The sequence below is a fragment of the Punica granatum genome, unplaced genomic scaffold, assembly GCF_007655135.1.
Source record: "Punica granatum isolate Tunisia-2019 unplaced genomic scaffold, ASM765513v2 Contig00397, whole genome shotgun sequence".
NCBI lineage: Eukaryota > Viridiplantae > Streptophyta > Magnoliopsida > Myrtales > Lythraceae > Punica > Punica granatum.
In genome coordinates, this window is record NW_022204314.1 from 22,802 (window position 1) to 29,099 (window position 6,298).

At 37.9% G+C, this 6,298-nt stretch overlaps 1 long non-coding RNA gene across 1 annotated transcript; it reads left to right on the forward strand.

Annotated features, from left to right (window-relative positions):
* Positions 1-2,459: 2,459 nt before the first annotated feature.
* Positions 2,460-4,605, forward strand: LOC116190220. The gene is made up of 3 exons (XR_004152622.1): positions 2,460-2,626; positions 2,768-2,905; positions 4,080-4,605. It is a non-coding gene; the product is annotated as an uncharacterized LOC116190220 (long non-coding RNA).
* Positions 4,606-6,298: the final 1,693 nt, after the last annotated feature.

The following is a 6,298-nucleotide window of genomic DNA, read 5'->3' on the forward strand; positions in this document are numbered from 1 at the left end:
TCATGTTGTAGTTCATAAAGAACTGATTGTAACTCCCGAGCAAAGACAGTAGGATTAAGTCTGTGGCCAACTCTTGACTAAGAGAAAATTCCAATCGTCCCAGAGTCTCCACGTACCCAATCATCTTGAGTACATGAGGACCTACTGAGCTGCCCTCAATCAACCTTTCTTGAAAAAAGCCTTCGAGACCTTGAACCTCTCATGCTGGGCTTGCTCTTGATAGAGTAGCTTCAGATGTACGATTATATAGCACGCCCCCATGTTCTGGTGTTGCTTCTAAAGCTTCAAATCCATGGTGGCCAGCATGAGACATTCGACGTTCACGGCATCATCTTGATGCTTCTTATAAGCATCTCTCTCAGCTCGGGTGGCCTTGTCAGGTGGTGGGACAGGAAGAGGTTACTCTAAGACATATAACTTTTTCTTCTATGTGAAAACAATTCTGAAGTTCCGGTACCAATCCAGGAAATTATTTCCAGACAGTTTGTCCTTTTCAAGGACTGATCATAAATAGAAGGCACTAGCAGCGTTCACAGTCGGGAAAACTACCATAGAAATACGCATAATAAGTATTCTGAGATAACAATATTTAATGAGGATTTTATTAAATATTACTCAAACTATTTTTATCAAGTCAATGACCCTCACCATTGATTTGGAAACTCTTATTCTCATAGTGGTCCAAGATCCATATTTCACTAAGTTCTGAGTCAGCGATGGTTGATTTTCCCAGAACTGGCTATTTAGGTAGGAAATCTCTTTTCCCAATTGCATAACATGCAACTCTTGATTAGTTGGGTGAATAACTCCTTATTTCGATCTACCTTGTAGATTGATTTCCAACTCCTTGCCTCTGAACTCTTAATCCGGCTTGCTCAGTTAAGTCCGATCCAACTGTAAACACCATGCCTTACCAGAATAGTTGGGGCATCCTGCAAGGGCAAGGTCTACACACTCATCGATCTTGGTCTTGTGAGGGTTACACGGTGAAAGGTTATTGACTTAATATTTTGAGGGATTTTATCAATATTTAATCGATCTCACCATATGATATTACGTAACCATTACATAATAGTCCATACGTACAACTATTATACTAACACAACTAGGACCTAGTCTAGGTCTAACAGTCATGCACCGCAACTATCAAGTATAATCACAGAAGTACCAAGCATAAAATCCTATTTCATGCTTCTATCTACTCAAATTCTAACTAGCTAGGCTCTGATACCAATTGCTAGTTTCACGGGGCTACAGAAAAGTAGAAGAAGGAGAAATTCAAAATTTCCTACCTGTGAAACTAGACCTTAAGACCTATTAGAAGAATAGGAGTAGACAAAGTGTACCTGGAATTTTTCAAATCGTCAACCGAGCGTCCCAAGCATGATGCCTCTACAAGTATCCACATCGATTTCATTGACTGGTCCTTTAGATCAACGGTGCTAGCAGCCAACTCTTAAAGGAAATGCCGGTGCAACTCAAATACTTATAAGACTAATTGACTTCTTTGAATCGAACAGTTCGATCCAAACTCTCGTACACACATACACATATATACACAAACATGCACGCACACATATACATGTCATACACACATATATATCCATCCATACATTCTGCAGCCTTGTCCATGGGCTATATATAAGTCATTGGAAAGGCGTAGGAATACATGCAACAATAATATCAAGAAATTATTATTTCGAAAACTAGCTTATTTTAAATGAATATAATATCTTAAGACAATGGATTTGAAGTGTTAATGGGTTTTTGAAGAATAAACACCTAGGTATAAAATAAGAACTATTATTATCTTTAATTGATCTTATTATCTATAATCAATAATCTATATCTATTATACATATACATATATATATATATATATAACTATTATAAAAGTGCGAAACTCATTGAGGTGCTTTTCTACACAATTCTGTTTTTACCCTTCAATGTGTATAGACTTATTTCAGTTCTTGCTGCACACATTCAATGTAACTAGACCAATTTTAAATATTCAATGTATTTAGACAACTTTAGATTTATTTTTTTCCGATAACGTGTAATTCATTTAATGTATTTAGACTAACTCTTACCATTCAACGTATAGACTAATTTTAGTTCTATTTCTAGGCTTTCAACATATCAATACAAAAATTCTTAATTTTCATTATATTATTTACGTTCCTTGATTAGTAAAAGAGTAACTCAAAGATGTGCATTTTCACACCTAAAGATACATATTTTTATTATTTACTATATATATAAAAAAAATTAGTTTAAAGGTATATATTTTTCATAAGTAGATACTTGCTTGCATTTATAAATTAATTTTAACACTAAGAGTCATGTCCTATCATTATATCTATATTTCTATAATATCTATTACTCTATCATTATATCTATATATAATATGAACCTTATTCGTGTGTTTTCACACATAGAGCACCAAATTGTGTCATTTTGCTTTCAAGAAGACAGTTAAAAAAAATTGATACCCTTTAAATTGTTTTCTCATATCGCCTACATGTTCATGCCCACCCCTCTCCAGCGTTAGGCCAAACGACATTATTCCCTACCCACCATCAAAGGGTCAAACATTCTACCTTTCTGTGAATGCGCATCTAACTTGGTACATTCTCCCATCCTTTAACTTGGCACTTTGCTCGTCTCTTATTTCGCCTTTCTCCACCTCTCTCTTCGTGATTCATTCTCTTCCATTTTATGTTGACTCTACAATATGTGTTTTGCCAATTCTCCCCACCTCTCTCAGATGCTCGGTGTTGTTGATTACGCTTGCGCACCCAAGCATTGGTTATTCCTGAACATCCTGCTAAGATCGCTTATTGGTGCCGATTGCGTTCACCCGATCAAATATTTCATATTCATCCACTCCCACTGAATTTGCAAGGTAAATTTCCTCATGCCAGTAGTGCTCTGCCCTCTCTGTCATTCATATTGGTGCTTAAATTGGCTGTGGCAAGCATCAACAAAGTCCTATTTTTTTGCTGTACGTCGTCTTCCGTTAATCAGAAAAGATTTTCTTCTATTTGCCTCATGTCCTCATTAATAATGATTGTTGTTCCTCTCCAATGTCCCTGCATTTTGTGCCCGCCAAGTGTTCGATGGATTTCTTCCTCCTCCTCCTCCTTTTTTTTTTTTTTTTTTGCCTAAGTGATCTTGTGGCCGTACAGTAGAGGGGCGGCTTAAGCTAACGAGGCAAATATATATATTTCCATAGATTTTAGTACATGAAGTAACCTACAAAAGATCTGCATCAATACGAAGAACAGCTCCATATATGTCCACACTGAGAGGAATAACAATATTTGTAGTATTTTGTCAAACACTTTTTTAAAATAACCATCATGCTTTTGTAAAAGAATATATCCATATTCTTTTCTGATGTACTCTCATATCTATCTATTATAGATAGAGCCTTCTTATAGTAAACTTCATGCTTTATAGACTATGAATAAAGCATATGATGCACTATTTGTCAAGCACTCGTGTGATCATAACCGAAATTAGTTTAGCGTTCTAAAATTGTATGTTGATTGCTTTTCGTTTGACTTAATATGTTAAGATAAGAACCACCCAACATGTTTATTTCAGTAGCCAACACATTGTAGGAGGGGCTTAATTGAACTGAAGACCTGGATGTTCGACCAATGGATTGATCGATGATCACGATCTATCAGTCTATGTCTTTCAGGCTTAGAGAGTGCAGGCCTCCACTATACAAGCCTCCTCAAATGGATTAAGGAATGCAATTACAGGAGAGTGCATGCATCAAATATCATTCTAACGATCCGTAGCAGTCCAGTTACCAATTTACGCATCTGTCGACATTACTTTCCTATTGTTCATTCCACACATATTTTTAGACATTAATTTCGATTATTTAATGCTTCTCACAACTCGTTTTGCATGAGGTTTATTATTTATGCAACGAAACCATAGATAGGCAGAGCAACTTTGCGATTTCATATATCCTCCTTTTTAATTACTTTTCCATTAGATTCCGCCTATTGAAATTACGATAATCAGCTTGGTTCTTTTTTTTTTCTTTTTCTTTTTTTAAGCTAAGGTTGTTGAGTATGTCTCATATTAGAACTCAAAGACCCGAAGACCGGAGCAGTAGCAAGATCGGACGAAAAAAGAGAGGGGCGAGATCTCAGATTCCGCTGAGATTATATTTCCTATTTTATAGGGATTTCGTTATATTTCTTAATTTTTAAATAGGGAAATTATATCTGGGGGATGTTAGATATATTTCTATTAATATCTTCAGAATATTTCACGTGGGGAATATCCTAGGGTTATATTAGGATATCTTTGAGATATTATGTATTGTATCTATTTAAAGAGGAGAGGATCTTGTATCAAGATAACACGTTGTGTGAGAATCACGGGTAATCTTCTTTGAAATGATCGGGTCTACTCCATTGGAGTCTCTAGGGTTTCGTAGATTGAAAGAGTGGTGAGAACTGAGAAGATGGTGAGGCTCTTCTTGGGTTGGATCTTCTAACAGGGGCTGAGAAACATGAGTGTGATCTCGTTGTTGTAATTTTCGATTTATCTATCTAGTGAAATCTCTTACTTTGTCCATGGAAGTTTCTCTCGCCTTGAGGGTTTTACCACGTATATCCCGGTATTGATTGTTCTCTCTTCTCGATCTAAATTCCTCGAATTCGGCTTCTTCCACAACAAATTGGTATCAAAGCAACAGTCTCGGAGTGGGTGAAGATGCTAGGAGCAAAGTTCTAGGTGGAGAAGTTTGATGGATCGAACGACGTCGGGCTATGGAAGATCAAGAAGAAGCCTTTGTTAGTGCAGCACGGTCTTGCAGGAGAACTAGAAGGAGAGAAGAAGATGCCGTGACCCTATCACCGGAAGGAGAGGAAGACAATGAAGTCGAAGGCTTTGAGCGCTATCCACTTAAGCCTGTCAAATAAAGTTCTACAGGGGGTATACGATTAAGACTCGTCATAGAAAGTGTGGGTGAAGCTAGAGTCGCTATAGCAGCAAAAGTCCCTAACGAGCAAGTTGTACTTGAAGCAGTGATAGTACCAGTTGAAGATGAGTCAGGGACCCCCATTGGTGATCACATGGACCCCTTTAATCAGGTCATGATGGATCTCGCAAATGTTGAGGTCAAGATTGAAGACGATGATCAGGCTTTATTGTTGTTATGTTCTCTCCCGAAAGCATAAAAGAGTTTCGCAGATACTATGCTATATAGTAGAACAAACATCACCTTGGAAGATGTCAAGGCATCATTGAACTCGAAGGAGTTGCAGAAGAAGGTGACGGAGCACCATGGAGGCAACAGTGAAGGCCGAGTAGCAGGGGGTAGATCGAGCAAGAAGGGGTCTCGTGGCAGGAGCAAGTCAAGGGGCAGAAAGTCGATTTGCTGGAACTATAACGAGGAAAGCCATCTCAAGAAGGACTATCCAAGACGAAGAAGCAAGCAAGGCGCTCTCTTAGGGAATGCGGTAGTAGTAGAGGTAAACTACGAAGGAGGAGATATGCTTACAGCAATAGGTGCCGGCAATACAAGTACCAAATTTTTCACTGCATCTGGCACGTCAGATATCACGTGGATTCTTAACTTGGGATGCACTATTCATGTTTGCTATGACAAGGCATTGTTTTCTACTTATCGGTCCATAGAAGGTCGAAAAGTCTGTATGGCTAATGGTGACACATATGATGTTGTCGGGATGGGTGAAGTGCGAATCAACTTGTTTAATTGTAGTGAGATGTTGTTGGTTGGTGTTAGGCATGTTTCGAGTGTCAGCACCCCATTTTGGCCCACCAGTTTGTACAATGTCTATCATCAACAGTTTAGGCCACGACTTGAGCATCAATATGTAAGAAGGCTCAACAAAGCAGTAAATTGTTATTCATTTTCAAATCAACAGAAACATGCAGATGATTCAAGCACATGATAGAAGAGCCCAAACAACATCCAAAACGGCATTTTAAGAATCCAACACCGACAATGTTATTTTCTACTGGTTCACTCGACCATTAGAATATAGTCAATATTGGGCTTCAAAAATCCCTCACGCTGCTAAACAGATGAAAAGGTCTTCAAACACATTTTGCATATCATCTGCTCTATACAGAGCAATTTTCTAAATACAGACAACTTTTCAGTGGAAGTCCAAAAATACTTGTTCATCCGAGAAAAGTTAATGCTCGATATCAGACATAGTCATATCCTGCAGTTCTACAGATCATGAACATCGCTTCAGATTGCTACTCGAAAGTCACACAGATTCCTCGAATGACTCCC